The 19,006-nt window shown below is 39.8% G+C and overlaps 1 protein-coding gene across 1 annotated transcript in view; it reads left to right on the top strand.

The window, feature by feature from the left end:
• GABRG3 (gamma-aminobutyric acid type A receptor subunit gamma3) overlaps positions 1–19,006 on the top strand; it is a 349,817-nt gene that overhangs the window by 223,876 nt on the left and 106,935 nt on the right. The window lies entirely within an intron of this gene.

Here is a 19,006-nt window from a genome sequence, read left to right as displayed (position 1 = left end):
TAAGTATAACTGTAATAGCTATATTAAGTTTATTGAAAACCTATTGTCTTTCATTCCTGCATGATCCTAAAAAAACTGACAAACATAGAGGATTACTCCAAGTGTGATTTTAGGCTGGCTATGAAATGCAATCAAAATGCTTGGATAAGGGTTTGTGCAATACTTAAACAAATCTAAAATTAAAACCTAACTTCTCCAGTGCAGGAGTTTGAAAGTTTCAAGGAAAGGAGACAACATATTATTGGTTCATCTTTGCAAGCAGAGGTTTCAAAAATATATGCTTCAGTCAAATTATTTGTAGGTAACCCTTAAAAACTGGTATCTTTTGTGAATTCAGTACCTTTATCATCTCCCTGAAACTCTAGTAGTAACTAATTCTGTCAGTAGGTTTCTCAGGCTACAGAATTATAATTCCACTGAGCTCATGATCCAGTCATATTGTGGAACTATTCTGAGCATATCTAGTCTTGGGACAAAATAAAAGTAATTTGTGATCTTTGCGTGTAGAGTGGAATCTTATATTTAGCCATGTGCTTCCTGGGCTAGTGTTCTTCTAACCCCACTGCAACCCCTTCCATTCTCAATGTGCTAAGAAGATGGGAAGAGCAGATAAGAATGGACCAGTCTGACCATAACTCTTATTTTCCCATAGACTTTCATTTTTGGAGCTAAAAAATATGTGGTTATGATGGTTGAGTGAGTGCTTATTTGAATAATATACTTCTAATCAAAAGAATAAAGCATTTTAGTTCCCCATCATATGGAATGTGTCCCTAGATTTATCTTTATTTCTTTTTTGTGTATTTTGAGTGGTATCTGATAGGAATTTAATAACCGCTTTAGCGGATTTTCCGACTGAATGTAATACTCGTGCAAAGCAAACATTCTTTGATAGTTTATCAGCTGCCTCAGAGAAAGACCTTTCATAGAACTAGAATGTCAATTCTAATGTGTGTTTTTAAAAGAAGCTTTTTGAGCCTTACATCTATTGCTAGACAAATTGTAAGTTCCCCAAGCATACAGATTGGTACAGCAAAATGCATTAATCACAGCTTTTGAGTGTTCTAATCATCAATCCATGCTTAATATACAAATTTGCAGAAAGACAATTAGGTAACTAATTTCAGTTCCTGTGCCAAAGGATGAACTATAATAAGCTTTAAGTAAATATTAAGTGGAAAAGATTAACATTTCATGAAGCTGAGCCTTCAGCAATTAAAACTCAGTGAAAGATTGTTGAATTTATACCAGTAGTCTAATCACTTACCCAAAAGTATGTCATCACTGCAACAAGAGGGTAGAACAAGGATAGGGGACAGGTCTTTTTCTGCTGCCTTGGTTCATCTCATGTCCTGAAGTGACAGTGTGTCCCCTGTTGTACATGGGCTGGAAATTCACTAATGCAAGCGATGGTGGCACGGTACTCGTATAGTAGTACGTCGCCATGTCACAACATCATACAGTGTTTTGAGCTCCTAAAAAACACAGCTTCTTGGTGTATAAACGTTACTAAAAGAACAGTATAACATTTTATCCAAGTATGTCAGAATGGTGATAAGTGCATTTACTAAAATAATTTTGCAGTGTTCAGGAGCAATAATAATATTACACTACTTTCATAACTGCAACCAAGAACTCCCTTGCATTTTTCTGTTTGTTTCATGACCTAAATGTTAGTTTGCTAGTGGGAGGGAAGTATATTCCTTAATCTATGCAAAGGTGTTCTGTAAATGCAAAATCAACCTTCTCAAGACAACTAACATGAAAAAGTTACACTTCAGAGGGTGGGAAACAAAGAAGTAAAAAAAAGCATTTTTTTTTATATATGTGAACAAAATCTGACAATCAGAAAAGTGACCGTTTCTGAATAACTGCAAAGTATGTGTCAAGTTTTCATGAACTCAACCATAGCTTATGCCAGGAGATGAGAGAAGTTTAGATCCTAGCACAGCATGGTTTATATTGAATATTGGAGATTATATACAGGAAAAGTTTCTGGATTCAGCTGTCACAGTGCTGTCAGAATGGCTACCTGCTGGTTAAGGAAGAGTGAAAGGTGGCATCTCATCGTAAGGGCTTTTATTCACTGCAAATAATGAAAAACATGCACATGACTTCACCATAACCTTCCAGCTGACAAATATGACTTGTGCTTTATTCATGCATTTATATGGGAAGGTGTTCTGAAAGGGCAGTGTCCTTCCCACCCCAGTTTTCAGGCACCTTCTCTCTCAGAGAACTTTGTCAAAGGAAAAGCTGCAAAAAGACCGAAGGACTATCAAATAAAAAGCTGAGATATTAAAAAAAAACAGTTCTGTGAATATAACTGCTTCTTCTACAGTGATGACATGTCTGTTGTCACTGTCTCCCAAGAAAATGAAGAATTGAATGGGTCAAATTCTGCCCTTCTCTGTTCATATGGCTCCTCTTGACCTCAGTAAGAGACATGTTATCACACAGATGCATTATCTGATGCTAATAACTCAGTGAATGATTCCCTGTCGCTCACACTGGGCAAAATGGAAAGCCCTCTGAAGTGGGTATCACACATGGGTAAAATATGCACATATGTGCCAGAGGTAGTTCTGCTGATGGAGCAAAACTTTATGTAACACTGTGTTAAGATACTTTGTGAAATATTATTAATAAAATATTAAGCCTTTTACCAGTGTATTTCGTACAGTGATGGAAGTTAAATGTTAAGGTTCCCAAGGGAGCATGCCTCCAGCCTGACATAAATCTGATACAGCCTTACTGACTTCATCTGAGAGCTGACTTTTGGCAGTACCTGAGGGCCTGCTGCTTTCAGCTTATGTTCTCCCACATTTCTAGTTAGAACTGAGATTTAAAAAAAAAAAAAAAAAAGGAGATAATCACTTCACCGAGAGTATCTTGGCAGCTCATAGAGAGGGTAGAAGAGAGTAAGAAGCAGACACATCATGGTCGCACTTTGTGCTATGTGATGCAGAGGGTGTGAACAGCCAGTCTTTTGGAAAGGGCTATAATAATTAACTCTGAAAGTCAGGACAGTTTTCTTGTAATGCCATGGTGCCTGCAGCAATGCGTGGTCAACACCAGCCGGCTCACATGCCTGTACATATGTCCCATAGGTGAGATGGGCAACACTTTCATGTGGTGAGAACTTGAGCAGACCAAACTAGGGTAAGAATTTCCACCCTCTCCTGCTCCTAAGCTGCCTGTCAGTTGTCTCTTTTTATGCCACAGCTTACAGACCTCTCTGCTGGTGCACAGGTATGGGTTCACCTCACTGATCAGGTTCAGAGTGGGGATGCGCTCAGCCAGGGAGGTGTAAACCCTGAGGAGAGTGTGAGAGCAGAGGGAAGAAATAGGCTTTGTCTGTGCAGACGAAATCAAAGCACACATGTAGTCACAAACATTTTCTACAACTGTATCTCTGGTACTCCACTGCAGATTAGTCTATGGAAGCAGCCTACGTAAATAGCCTATGCTTGATTTAAATGTTGCTTTTTTATTTGAAGTAACATTCTATTTATTTCTGAGTTTGAAGATACTTAAATCATGTTTGTGCCAGTCAGTGTTAAGTGTTATGTGTACTGGGAGGCAATAAAACGCTTTGGCAGTTAAACAGAGAGGGTGAGTTTTGAAGAAGATGAAATCATCCTGATATTAGTTTCACTAACAGGGAACTTTTAGTTTTGCTGAAGTTTTGCAGAAGGTCCAAACTTTACCCTTGTCAGGTATAACTGCTCCTGCAACTTAAGAAACAAGTTTCTTTTCTCTCCAGGTTATCCATCTTGTTCAATTCAATACATGCTTCATTTCTAGTCAAACTGAATAGAAGCTGAAAACAAGAGGACTGTTTATTTTCATCCAGTAATGCAGTATTATAATTTTAGATACGAGGAGATCTGAATTAGTTGCTCTAAAATCTTGGCTAGGATCGTCTGATATAAATTGTTCAATTAGCTAAGTGCAAATAATATTTAATTTCTAACAAAAGGTTTATGTTCCGATTTAGAACATGTTTTAATAAAGTTTTTATTAAGAGGCATTTTTATTTAAACAACTGTAAATGCTGGCTTTGTTTACTTAAAATGGAATAAAAATTCCCTTTAAATGCAGCTTGATGCAAACCACAGGCAAAGTTTGAAATGTGCCCAGTAAACTGTTTACACGATCTTTATGTTTAATACATGATATTATAGCACACACAAAAGGGGGTCTCTGCCAGTGTATTTGGACCCTTAAAGTCAGCAGCCTGGAGTCAGATTTGGTCTGACCTGTGCAAACAGCGAAGAGGGAACAGTGTAAGGAAGGACTTTTCTTCCTTTGTCCCATGTCGGCTGAACAAAAACCACACACAGATCTGGACTTCATACATGCTGGAGAGCATTTGCTGCCTGGTCTTTGCTGGTCTGAAGTGCTCTGTCTTCAGTCCAGTTGTGTCACAGCTTGTTCAGGTGTAGATACAAGTACAACAAAGAAATAATAGTAATGAGATTATTTGATGACTTTTGTTTTTACTAACCTCTGGAAATTCCAGAAGAGTCCTCGTCTCTGAACCGTCGTCTCTTGGTGTCATTTCATTCACAGTGTATTGGGGCACTTTACAAATTACATTTCCATGGCAACAATATTCACGGTTATGCTAAACGTAAATACTGTCACCAAACATAAAACACGCAAAGCTGAACTATTGAATGCTCAGGTTTCCTTTTTAAAGTCCTTAGCTTTAATATTTATTTGAAAAGCCATGTTTGCTCTCCCAAGTATTGATCTAAAAGTGATGTCAACATTAAATCATGAGTGGTGTGTGAGCTCTTATGCCTTAACATTTTCAGCATGTGGAAATGTGTCATGTCTCCACTTCAGGTGTGCTTCTCATGTCTCTAGAAGGGTTTCAGTCTCCCTGGTGTGCAGAAAAGATGAGTCTAACAACACAATGGTGTTTGTTCTTTAAATGCTGGTGTGTTGCTCCATGCTGAGTCCAGGTTTACAAGTAAATCGGTGATAGTGGAGAATAGCACTCTGGAGGCTTCACAGTATATTGGAGTGTGAAGTGCCAATTCATTTTCTGTTACTGTAGCTGTCTTAAACTTATGCCTTTCAGCAAAGAGCTGACAAGAACAATCCATCAGTTTGTTGCCCCCCCGTATATCATAATGAGTTCAGCTTTTTTTGGTTTGTTTTGTTCAAAGATGCTTTGTTTTGTTTTTCAAGTACTTATTTCTTAAACTTGTAAAACAGGCAAACAAGCAGCCCCCTTCCTGTAAGTGAGTCATCCCAGTACTGAGTGGTGAGGCTAAGTTCCTCTTGAACGATGAACTAAAGGCATCGCTCAAGAGCCTCCGTGAGGAGGATGCATTTCCTTCTTCTAGACAAGAAACAAAATGAGAGGTGCAAACTTACCATAGTTCCCAGTTATTGAAGAAAATGGAGGTGGAAGGAGCCTGGGAGGTCCAAAGTCAAGCCTAACTAGGTGTGTGTTGTCCCCATGAACACACCCCATGCCTGTTGTTTAGAGCTTCCATCTCTGGAGGCTGGAACCAGCCCGCCCAGGCAGGCTGTACCCATGGCTTACTGTCCTTACCATTAGGTTTTATTGGGTATTTTCTTGATACCTGACTGAACTCTTCTAGTGCAATTTAAAGCCATTACTCTTTGTTCTGTCTGCACAGGAGATGGATTTATTTGTTTTATACCTGTCTTTTTACAAAGTTGAAAGAATTACCTAGCTCTCTTATGCCCTCCATAATCCTCTCTAAACAGCCTTTTCTAGTTCATGTACTTCAGACTGTTCCTGTTATTATTCTGTCTCTAATTACTTTACAAATTTTTAAGTTCAAGTAAAAATTCAGTTTTCCAACCAGCTCAGAGTGGAACATCCCAGGTTCAGCATCTGTATTGCTTCCTGTTGAACTATGTCCTGTTTTCCTCAAACCATTTCCCCAGTTTGTTCAGTTTTCTTTGAATTTCATGCCATCTGAAAGTTTAATTTAAGTTTATTTCTTTTCTGCTAGTAAAAATTCCTAGTGACACTGGATCCAGGACAGATTCCTGTGGAACCGTACCTCCTGGTTTGGCAGCAAAACAGTGATAAGTGCCATTGAAAGACACAGTGTGTACTGCCCTTGCACTCACTCTTCTGTTGGAGAACCAGCACATTAGCATATTCCTGACCTAAAACTATTTTAATTCCCGAGCTCTGCACAGTTGGGCATCTTGCCGTATTGCAGTGCCTGCTATGTGATTGTACTAGCTCAAACTGCTGCTACTTTAGGGTGTTGGAACATACGATTTTGTAAAGGAAAGTACATCAGAAAGAAAATTATTTTGCAAAGTTCTTTGAACAAAAATTCTGTGCTAGGACTAAACTTTTTTTCATTACTACAATAGTTTAGAACATGCATGAGCTAAGACTAGAATTAATGTAGTTATAATTAAGCTGCTCTCAAAGTCATTACATATTTTAAGCTGTTGAGCCATTTTTCCAGCCCATTAACTTTATTTAGACTTAATTATATTTTTTAACACATTAGTCCAGATAATGCCTTGATTGTGGTTTTACAGATACTACAGTGCAGTAGACAAACTGCACAAAGATGTATCTTTGTTTTGGGTTTCTTGCATGGCCCCAGAGATCTGATGACGAGTAGTTGTGGGTTTTTGGTTTGGGTTTTTTTTTTTTGGGGGGGGGGGGGGGTGGGTGGCACAGGCAGATGTTTTGAGGTGGTGGTAGGTTTTTGTTTGCTATTTGCTTTTTTCTCTGGAGTTTTTACATTCTTTGTCAAGGCTTTGATTGCTTCTCAGATTGTTGCTCCTTTTCCTTTCATGACTACTGTAATTACACCCCAGCTCTTGTTTCACAGTTGGTATCCTGTTTCCCGAAGATGATGGTATTACGTGGCACCATTCCAAAATTAAGAGAATCCCTATTTTACTAAGTTTGTGGAATCGTTGTGGGATTTAAAGCTTCATTTACTACTTGGCTTCTGGTGGCCTGAAATTATTAAACAAGAAGTAAGAAATTGGCCAAGTATTTCTCCCTGCACAAAGGTAACCCACAAACTTTCAACCAAGAGCACCCTTGTTTGATGGATAGAGATTGATTTGTGACTTTGAAATACATGTGTTACATTTTAAGGAAAAGCAACACATTTTGCCTGTTAGGAGTATGTTAGGAAATCTCTGCCTGTGGACAGGAGTTGCGAAGGAAAGTTAAGGTGCTATATTTGGAGACTTTCAGGGAAATAAAGATTCAGGGACAGTTTCTTTAATTCCCTTTTTTTTGGTGAATGTTTTTGATTAGGATAGAGAGGAGCATTCCCAGTCCTGACTGATACTATGATCTGTTACATAGGCATGTCCTCATTACTTAACAAGGCATCTCAAATCAAGTAGAGCATCTGCATTAGATCCAGCGATGTGCTCCTGAGTTTAAAATGAGGCAGCGTATCCCCGCAGCGTAGTCCAGAGCACATCGAGGCTGTCTGGTCCCCCATGTCAGTGGTGGGGGTAGTTCGTTACAGGCTGATGGGATCCCCACAGGCTGGTCCTCAGAGCTGGAAGCTGCTAGAAAAGTAATGACAGGGATGTTTAAAGGCTGTTTCTCTTTCCAGTCCTTAGGCATCGTAGCCAGGGCTTCAGAAAATGTCTGCTACTGATGCCCTGGAGTGTCTTTTGAATTAGGTCTAAAGAACTTAATATAGGGTTTGTGCAAGTGGTATGGAACAAAAATATTTTCATGCCTAGCATGTAACAGCTTGTGCCCTAGAGATGAGAAAAATGGGTTCAGCTCCTTCTTCAGCTTCAAGGGCTTTAAATCTCCACACACTATATAATGCTGACAGTGGAAAAATACAAAAACAGATGTGGGAACAAAGACCAGGACGGTCCTAACCACAGGCCATGCTCTTGATTGATCCAATGAATCTTGGGTTATATTTGGCCTGTCCTTACCAGAGGACATGGAAGTCCTAGTCCATCTAACCTGGTCTACAACATGGGGCAATCCTGCAGTTAGTGGATTGTGTGGATTTGGATGCCCAGAAACTGAGGGAGGAATTTTCTCACAATTTTTCTTATAGACTAATACTAAGTAAATATCACCTCCCTCTAGTTTCACCTAAATGCCATGTGAATCGGACAGTTTCAGCTGGTATCATTTAGGTATGATCTGAAAATGTCCACCAAAATGAGCTCTGAGAGGCAAGGTGTTCCACCACAGAGCTTTTGGGCTCTAATCAGGTTTAGGTGTTCTTAGTCCAAGCCACCTTTTGGTCACAGGCAGCATCATAATGTGGATTAAAGTTAAGCAGAGAAGTACCTCATGAATTCAGGCACTTCTTGCATTACACAGGGATAAAAGAAGGCTTTGGGGGGTTAGGAGTGGAACTGATGCACTTCCATTCCTCTTAGCACTTCGGTGGATTTTGCTATTTATGACTAAAGTGAAACAAATCATCTCAATTATAAGGATTGTATGAAGAGATGAAACTCACTGATGAAAAGTGGGTAAGCTACAGCATTAAATTAATGGGTTTAATTACTGCATCTAATCATTATGTTTAATTAATTACTGTGTCTAATTAAGATAACATTAGCTAAGAATAAGCTATGCTGGTCTGGATGGAAAACCATCTCTCCACTACCAGTCTCCCAGGGACAATCTGCCATTACACATTGATCTGATTCTTTGGATATTGCACTCTTCTCCTGTGTGAAGCAAGGAGGCATGCTTGGAGGGTGAGCTGGACCTTTAGCTGCAGTTACATAAAGCTTGTGCTGCTTTAGACCTTTGTCCCTCTCTCTTGTTTGTGGATTATAACTTCACTCAGCTATGACAATTTCACTGCTGGACTTCAAATGTAGCCACATAACTCTCCCAGGAGCCAGGAGTCTGGATTAAGTATCTGAGAGCAAGGTGTTGTACAGATGAAAGGTACTGTACAAACTTCAGTCACTTCAGTGATGCATAGTATTTTGCATTTCTTTCTGATCTAATTTCCTGCATTGTGCTGCTGTGCCTATAATACGAGTAATATTTTCTGAAGGGTCTTTTTCTTTTTCACATCAGCATCAGAAATAGTACGTGTGTGTGTTGCAGACCACCAAAATGATATTTATATAGACTGCAACAGAGGGTTTGTGTTGTATGACCAGGGTTTGACATGGGAATATATAGGGAGTATCCAAGGTTATAGTTTGCTGGGATGGAGCTGGAAGACTGTGTAATGAGGAAAGGGACAGCCCTGGCCTACATTTATCCATACTGACTGTTAGAAGTGGTCCCTGGAGTGAATCAAATCCAGAAGAGTCCTGGATCTTCATCTCAGAGGACAATTAGTGGTTTTAGTTCAAAGGGGAGTTTCAAAGTAAACACACGCAATATGGAAAAACAGGGGTCCAGGCAGTGAGAACTAACCAGAGAGTTTAGTTAACTGCCAGTAGATGTATCCTGAGATTGCCCGAGGCTACTGCTAGCAGTGGTGGTTTGTTACTAGATGCTGGTTTAGTTCTCCATTTCCAGAGTCATGGCTCCCCCAGCAGCTGCCCTGCGAACAGTCTAGTTGCGTGACAGTAAAGATATTGGCTCATGGTGAACATGAGCATTTGGATGCTCTGTTTAGGGAACTTTGATTTCATAGGACATCTTTTGTTTGTCCCCCAGAGCATTTCTTTTGAGGGGGGATTTTATCCATCCTAATAATTTGTGGTTTTTTTCTTGAGAATATGTAATTTGTTCTCAGGGATGGCTGTTTAAGTGTTTGCAGTATAAGAATCACCTATCCAAATGAAGTACCTACTGTGAGCATAAACTGAACTACCCATATAGCACCTCTGCTAGGTAAAATATACAAATATGTATGCAATTTTAATAACCCCATCATCTGTGGAAGTACACCACCTTTGCAGTTACAACACTCGTCTCCTCTTTCGAATCCCCAGGAAGACCATGAGAGTCATGATAGTCAACTGTATATGGAGCTCAGGCAAAGACAGAAACATACATCTCTGCGACTTTTGTAATGAATGGATAAGACATATTTGGACTCATTTTTCTGTCAGACTGAATTATGCATCATTCAGCTAATAGGCTTCAGAAGGCAAGGGTATTATTTTCTCCTTTTGTTCCTGAAAAACAAAGATTATGTCCAGTGGCAAGAGGTCATTAGTTTTCAGATGAAATGATGTTTCTTCTGGTATTTCACAAAGGCTTAAAAGACTGCCATATTTTCTCAGAAGTTTCTCAGCTGAAGAACAGCTGACTGAAGGAAGTTGGCAGCTGTTATTTGGTGAAATTCTTTAGTGTTTCTGCAGTAGACCCTCTTACTCGGTTATTTGTTGTAAAGTATATGATACAGCTGAGCAAATAATGGGAAGAAATAGAACGTGTAGAATCTGAATTTCTCTCAAAAGTTCCCAGGGGAATTGCAAGCTTTGAATAGAACAGGTATAAAGAATGCTGAAAAGACTATGGTTCATTACTCCTGACCTGTCTTTGAGCAAAGCAAAAAAGAAAAAAAAAATTGCAATGATTTAGTCTAATAACTAGTAAAATGGGTCTGTCACTTATTTCTATAATGACTTGCAGTTTTCACTTACAGCCCTGCAAGTATAAAGTCACTGTTTCAGTTCATAATATTGTTTATAGTGTTTTATTTCTTTTTTGAAAATATCTAAAGGATCTCTTATATTGAATTCTTAGGGAAATAAATGAACAGTTCTGGTGGTATTATACCTCTCAGCTTTTCTTGGCTGATTTGCGTCCCAAACAAATGCAAAACTTCTTCCTGAAAGCAATTTGCAGGAACACCATACACAAAACATTCATTAAGAGTCACAGTAGTGACAGGAACCAAATTAGAATAAGAACATTGCCATTACTAGGCCTGTCCAAACCTGATGGGCAATGTGAATAAACAAAAACACAAATAAAATTTCAGTGAATGTCTTTACTTGTGGAGAAATAGCTAAAACATAGAAATCACATTTCATTCCCTTGTATTTACAGCTGGGAGAGAGCAAGTCACTGTCTCTCAGCCTTTATAGTCAACTGTGCTTTTATGTGAACCACTACCAATATTGACTGTAACATAAGGTCAGAGATATAGCTGAGGCTATTTCCCTCTAAAGTGGACAGGAAGGATAAGAAATGGCTTCAGCGGCATAATCATTCACTGGCTGTTGGAGGTGATGGAGGTGGAGGGCAGGCAAAGAACATAACCATCCAGTTGGTACCAGCACAGAGATATCAAATACTTACAGCTGTTTATTTGGGGCTTGTATCTTGTGTTCCTGTGCTGCTTCTCAAATTAACTTTGAATTTCCAGCTGAAGGCTTAGTTCTTCACTGCTGCCATGCAGAGGCATAGATATCTAAGAATCTGGTCAATCAGCTTTCAGGAGAGCGAGGCAGAAATTTTGTTGATGCAGAAATTATGTATGGATTCCTTGAAAATTTCCTTTTATGTTGTTTGCATGCATTTGCCCATAGGCACTTGCATCAAGTCTTCCTCACTGGGGAAAGCTGCAGTGCCTCCAGGATTTTGGTTGCTCAGTCATCCAGAAGACTTGCTCACAGCACTTCGGAGTCCTCTCTATAACCATGGGTTTTCTTTCTCTGAAAACCTGAGTTCAAGTGGGGCTGGTGAGGGCCCAGATCTTGGCCTAGGATGAAGATGTCACACAGTGGGAGCACAAATGTAGATCTGGAAACCTGAAAGTATCCCAGAGTCAAGAATATACATAAGTTCATGGGCGTGAGGAACTCAGCTGTTACCCAGTGGAGTCTCTCACAGACAAGACACCAGAAAGCCTCCAGGTGTGGGGAGTTAGTCCCTTTTCCCACGGGACCTCGTGAGAGAACCATTGCTCCTTACTGTCAGAAGACACAGGCCACCTTGACACTGCCGTGCTCTTTGCAGCGCTGTGCACCTGCCTTCCCACTGGTGGAGTCCAACTCCCTTCAGACAGGCAGCGACTGCTGGAAATCATCTCCAGCCTTGTTTGGGAATCCCCCCCCCGCCCACCCCCCCAGCATCTTTATGTGATGTGTCTCATAGATGAACAACTATGTATTTTTTATTTGAAAAACTGAATAAACGAGTACAGTTACAATTTCTCTTATGTGCTGTTATTAAATAAGGGTGGTAGTTTTTTGTTGGTTGGATTTCTCACCCTCCCCCAGATTCAGCCACTTGGACTCAGCTAAGAATTACAGTTTAATTTATTTTAAGTAGAGATGTTCTGTTTTCAATTATTTTCTGTTACCTCCCAAAGGACTGTTCTATCTGGGTATCTATTTTTCAGCTGGAGATTACTGTTACCATCCTTGGATCATTTATTAGCTGATGACGGTTCTTGCTGACTTGCTGGAGAGATTGCCGAGGAAAATTAATATATTAGCCTTCCTACTATATTAAGGACTTCAAGTTGTTTTTAACAGAAGTAAGGTGAAGAGGTTTTTTCCCTTCACATTTTAGCAGAGATCAAAACTGAGTCATTTGTTTCCTCGTGAAATTGAAAACAACATCTCTTAAAGAAAGTTTAAGTGGAAAAAACCTGCTGTACTGTGTTTCCTGTTCTTGCTCTGAAAACCAGCGCACTAAATCCAGTCTTCATTTCCATATCAGTTACCTAAGGAATGTTATCTGAATATATATGACTGACATTTTGTCTGTCACATTTTATTATTGGAGATACTGCTTCGATTTTATAAAGCCAGTCTAACAACTCAGTGATCATTTAATTGTTGTGTCATGCTGGTGAATACATGTTGCTTATTTGTTAAAGTATGTAGTGAAGGAAATGTAATAATAATAGAGCCACTTTGAGCTGAAAATAAATTGAAAAGATAATTCCCATCATTTTAGCAAGTTGTTTTTTTTTTTTTCTGGACCTTAAGTACTTCATGATTACAGCGGAGTAACATGTATAGCAAACTGTTGCTCCCAGGAATGGTAGCCATTAGTCTGTTTATCAGCATGGCATGTATGCGTGTTGGGATATCCCCTTACCTTTTGGCAGCCATATTTGTATTGTTCTTAAATGATATTTCAGCTGAAAGCTTTAGAGCAAGCTGTGCCTCACAGATGCAAAAGAAGAGACCCTTCACTTTTCATTCAGTCCCACCCTCTTCTATTTTCCTATTTTCCTCTCTGTATGAGTATGTATATGTGTGTGTTTTATTAAAAAAAAAAAAAAAAAAGAAACCCAACTAAACAACAAACTACCAGGAAAGAGACTATTGGCTTTTAAAAGAGACCATTTTTTTTTTCATGCTTTTGACCATACCTTCTCTGTATTTCTTCTAATAACTTTTATGTAATTAGAACTATGGACTCTGTTTGATGGAGTCTTGCGTTCTGTCCTTTTCATGGCCAGAATTTCAGAGCCAGAGCATCAGGAGGACTCTCACCACTGGCTAGCACAGATTTTGCAATACAGCCCTAACAGCCTGACTGGTCTTGAATTCAGAGTCACAAGAGGGCTGCCTAGCAGATATTAAGTGTCATAAATGGGCTGTCAAAGGAATTCTTCATTTTCTCCATCCCCCAGCACTGTGCAAGCATAAATAATAACTGTAAAGCTTTCTCTGTAGGGCTTTCTTTGGCTAGAGGTCCTCAGTAATCACACAATCTGACATTCACAGAGTGCAGGAGTAGAATTTTTGGATTAGAGCGATTTTTTAATATTAAAGCCATTTATGAATACAAATATAAAAGCATATGTGCATACATGTGTCTATTTTAGGGTTACCATCTGCCCACGACATATACATGCTAGCTGGCATTTTGGGAAAAGCTGAATAATCTTTTTTTTTTTTTTTTTTAATTAAAATAACATCTATCATTATGTACATACCCCAGCTCACCAGGCATCTGCTGGCCAATTCTGAAGATAGTGAATGCATGTAGTCTCTGTCTCGTTCATAATACATTAATCTTTTAGGTATAATTTAATGACAGACAATTGCTGGGTTGCTGTTTCTCTCTACAGAATCCCTCAAGAATGTTAATCTGCAGTGTGATAATGAGCAAATATTTTTTAATGTCTGGTATTAGTGTTCCACAGGGTAATGCCACAAGAGGTGATTTCCAAGCAAGATATTCCTGCTGAACAGCCAAAGCAACCAGAATAGTAGAATTCACTAAATAGCTACTTTAAACAGGGTTTTTTTGTTTTGGTTGGTTTTTTTTTGGGGGGGTTGTTTGCTTGTTTGTTTTCCTGAGCTAGAACTATGAGCTGTTGCATTTGCTTTCAAAGAGCAAGTACTGTTAGTATGTGTATTTGTGATATAGAATTGCTGTGAATGACTGCACTGGAAACAGAGAACACCTACTACTAGATTAGATAAAGCATTAGAAAGCACTGATTCACTACCAGTGTACACTAGACCACATAATGGTACTGCTCAATCTTCCACCACAAAGAATCACAGGGAACCAGGAGAGTTACAGGATCTTACAACATCAAATAAGCATGTCCTCTGTAAGTCACTCTTCCAGCATGACTAACTCACTCCCCAAACTGACTGAATGCCAGGTTTATGCCAGGTTTCTTTTAGCTGGAATAGAAAAATGCGTATCTAAAACCCTGAAGTAGCTTCCACTCAGAGAAATTGTATTGCTGTCTCTGAAGTCCTGTGATGAATTAGGGAAAATAATAATTAAAAAGCAAGTGTTTTAAATAGCAATCTATCAGTCCCTGTAAGAAATGTACAGTACTTGGGTTGCTAGTTATATTTTAGCAACTGCCCATGCTGTTTAAGCACAGCCTGCTCTGACAGCTATGATAACAAATTGTTCCAATGAGCCATGGAGCTAATAAAACCCCATTTCCAACACACTTCGTCCTTTATCCACAACACCTACAGTAACTTCAGCTTGTGCTCCAAATCCTAGGGTACATTCGCAATGGGAGACACAGCCTTACTTTGTCTGGGTGCACAGGGCTCACCCAGCCATGGACCTGTAGTTGCTACTGGCTCGTGAAACCTGTGAAAATTTCATATGTTTGAGCTTTGCTTTTTTACGTTTGATTGAAACTGGCCTGTGGGTCCATAAATTAGTGAGGAACAAGATCACAGAATAGCTGATTTCCTTGGAAATCAGACTAACATTAGCCCCATAGTTTTCACCTATTTTATGTCTCAGTAATGCCATATTCTTCATCCATAGTTTTAAAGTAAAAAGACTGAATTCTCAAATATGTTTTCTCCTGCATTTGTATGTCTTTACAACACAGACATGAACTCTGTTCTGCTTAATCTGGTTCCAGCTTAATCAAAGATCTGACCTTATATAGGTTGTTTATCTATAAATTCAGAGACTTCATCAAGGTGCTTAAGTATGTGCTTGTATTAAGCAGCTGAGTAGCCCTGGTAACTCCAGTTGTACATATGTAAGGACTTTGATGAGGAAGTTTCTGAATATGCAGATAAAGATCTGGTGCTTTCCCAAAGCGAATGAGGGGATGAGCTGAGAAATACAAAAAAGTAGGGGGAAAAAAAAGAGATGGGTGTACTGAAAAGAGGAATTTTGCAATGAGGGTAGCTGGGACTAATTAGCCACTTGTTAGCTCATTAGCTGAGCTCAGATAGACTCTGAAGGCCTTGGCAAAAATGTGGCAAGTTAAAATCAGATGGCTGAAATTACTAGTGCCCCCATCAACCACTTTGCACCTTTGATGCCCTGAGTTAAGGTAATGTGATCCACCTGTGAATCAGCTCCAGCACCAATTAACTTTTCATCCAAGAATATTAAGATGAGTCTAAATCAAGGACAGAAGCAGTGATAGGAACATCAGAATGATTCAAAACTGGGAGTGAGCTTTATTTTCTATTTCATAACAAGTGATTGCCACTCATAATCTAGGATAGATTGTACTTTGACTGCTAAACATATAATCCCATTGCCTTTTGATTAAGTGCCTTGCAAACCTCACTGTCTTCAGTGGGGCTTCATTTTTGAAACTAACTGCAACATTAATCTCAGAGGGATGATTCACAGAGCAAGATACTACTCAGCATGAACAAGGTTGTGCATTAAGGGAAAGCTGGTCCTACAGGGGGTTAGGTTTAGTTCCCTCTGTGATTAATCACCTGCCTCCCAGCTGCTGCTCTGATTTTTTTTAGTACACTCCAAATGCAAACAAAGGCACAAATATACCTGGAGCCAAAACTAGCTCACAGCTTTCAAAGTTGTTTTTCAAACACGAAACCAGACACAGTTCTTAAACAGAGATATTCCAACTGTCATTTGCCTCACTATCGCTCAATCCTTGCCCTGCTAGTTAGACAACCAGGCTAAATTAATTCCTTTATCACATAGGTAATAGGCTGCTTCACTCATCTCAGTGGACCTTGTCAGTGCAGCACTTATACATCCGCAATTAGAAAAAAAGGAGACTTAGGTAAATGAAACATAAAATACTACTCCATTGCAAGTTCCCACTCCCATTTTCTGTTACAGCCACAAGACATATTAGCAGAAAACTGCATAGATATTTTTAGGTAAAAGATGTTTCTAAAAATGTTTACTGGAAATCATTCAGTAAACTGAGGGAAAGCCAGACATAGCTAGAAATGTGGCCATTGCTTGAGGCTAAGAAGTAGGAAACAAAGGAAAACAGATTGTGAAGTCTTAAAACAGGAGAGGTTAGCAGTGAGGTCTCAGAGGGAGATCTACTGTTCAACATATTCATAAATGACCTGGTAAGGGAGGTGAATAATGAGGTTAGAGAATTTGTGGATGCTATCAAATTATTCAGGTTTATTTAAAAAAAAAAAAAGTTTCCAAAGAGTTGTGGAAAGAAGTCATGACAGTTTTAGATGGATAATGTAACAGCATATTAAATTATCAGTGACCCAGAGAAAATAAATTATTATTCCGTGTTTCTTCTAACACAGAACTCAGAGTATCAAGTGAAGCAATCGGGAGGCAGGTACTGATAAAGCCCTGGTGCTTTACATTTCCTTTCCTCATGGTTGTTTCACTGGTCTTCTAAACAGGGAGATGTTAGTCTGCCATTGGCATCCAGCTGCATCCCCTTATGACCTGTTGTGGGCCGCATTTCTTTGCATCCTCACTACTGAAATAGCCATAGCAAATGTCATTAAATAGTGAGGGGAGACACTTGTTACCATTAGCCTTAATGTAATGATAGTCCAACCTAGAGGAGCCACAGCAAAAAGGTGTCTTATGCCTGTGCGCAGAGAACCATTAGCCCTGTCTCTGCACTGCATAACACCTTTTGAATACAGAATTTGCCATGCTGAATGAAGCTGTCCAAATACCATGTTTGGGGAGTATAGTTAATTACTATTCATGTGTTTCAAGGACAAAAGCTTTTCTTTAATCTGCAAAACACTAAAACTTCCTGATAAATTTTCCAGTCCAAGCTTCAGGTATTTCATATCAGAGGTTCCAACAGGTATAGAATCATAAAATCATAGAATTGTTTAGGTTGGAAAAGACCTTTAAGATCATCCAGTCCAACCATTAACCTACACTACCACGTCGACACTAAACCAATCAAGGGTAGACTAGACTAAACCATGTCCTGGAGTGCCACATCTACCCGTTTTTTGAACACTTCCAGGGATGGTGACTCCACTACCTCTCTGGGCACCCTGTTCCAATTCTTGACCACCCTTTCCATAAAGAATTTTTTCCTAATTTCCAACCTAAACCTCCCCTGACACAGCTTAAGCCCATTTCCTCTCGTCCTATCACTAACTACATGGGAGAAGAGACCAACACCCACCTCACTACAACCTCCTTTCAGGTAGTTGTAGAGAGCAATAAGGTCTCCCCTCAGACTCCTCTTCTCCAGACTAAACAATCCCAGTTCCCTCAGCCGCTCCTCATAAGGCCTGTGCTCCAGACCCTTCACCAGCTTCGTTGCCCTTCTCTGGACATGCTCCAGCACCTCAATGTCCTTCTTGTATTGAGGGGCCCAAAACTGGACACAGTATTCCAGGTGCGGCCTCACCAGCGCTGAGTACAGGGGGAACAATCACCTCCCTGCTCCTGCTGGCCACACTATTCCTGAAACAAGCCAGGATGCTGTTGGCCTTCTTGGCCACCTGGGCACACTGCTGGCTCATGTTCAGCCAGCTGTCTGTATGAAATGAGCCTGCCCCTCATTATGCTCTGCAAAGCAAGCACTGTTCAAATCAGCGTTCATAGCAACTTCCTTAACATAATTTAGCTAGACGAGGGGCTCTTAGTTGTGCAAGGATGTGTTTTATGCCTATCGTTCTAGACAAGATGGTAATCCCTTTTGTAGGGAGCATCACACACCATTTCTTAAATACTCTAGCAAACAGTTTTGGAAAAGGTCACTGCCATAGGCTTTCTAAGTCTAGAGAAACTTCTGTGCTCACAAAGTTGCTTCTCCCAGTTGTGATAAGACAGTGATCCTCAGACCCAGTAGCATCCCTGTTACTGTGGTGGCCAAGTTCTGTACCTTTCATGCTTTCACCACTTGTTGGGGAACACTGATTTGATACTCCTCTCTCTCATCTGCTGGGTTGGCTTCTCCCAAGTCTGCCAGCAAGAAGCAGTGCAGCATCCTTAGTTACTACCTCACTCGTCAATGTGATCTGAAGAATAGGAGGGCCCTGAAATCAAGTCCCTTTTCTGTTTAGGAGCTCCTTAGACCCTGCCTACAAGGAGAGGGAAGTTGAGTAAACCGTTCCAGGGACGTTCAGTATCTTGACTGGTATTCTTCCATTTTCCCCCTTGTAGTCCAACATTATTGTGAGTGAGGAAAGAAAAATATAATAGTGTAGATGCAAACTTCTGTTTCCAAAAGTTCCCTTAGGAAAGTTAAAGAGTCGAGTCAATTCCTGCATTCAGTCAGGCTTCATTACTTGGTGAATATGGTGTTGGTCCAGAGAACGAAGAATAAATTCATCAGCCTACTGCGGGAGGATGTTAACTTGGATCTGTCTCTTCAGCCAGGCAGATGAACGCACATTTCCCACATCTTTATGGAATAATAGCCCCACTGTAGAC

Source organism: Pelecanus crispus, chromosome 1 (genome assembly GCF_030463565.1).
Source record: "Pelecanus crispus isolate bPelCri1 chromosome 1, bPelCri1.pri, whole genome shotgun sequence".
Lineage (NCBI taxonomy): Eukaryota > Metazoa > Chordata > Aves > Pelecaniformes > Pelecanidae > Pelecanus > Pelecanus crispus.
The sequence above is the reverse complement of the archived record's forward strand: the minus strand, read 5'-3'. Positions and strand labels throughout refer to the sequence as shown.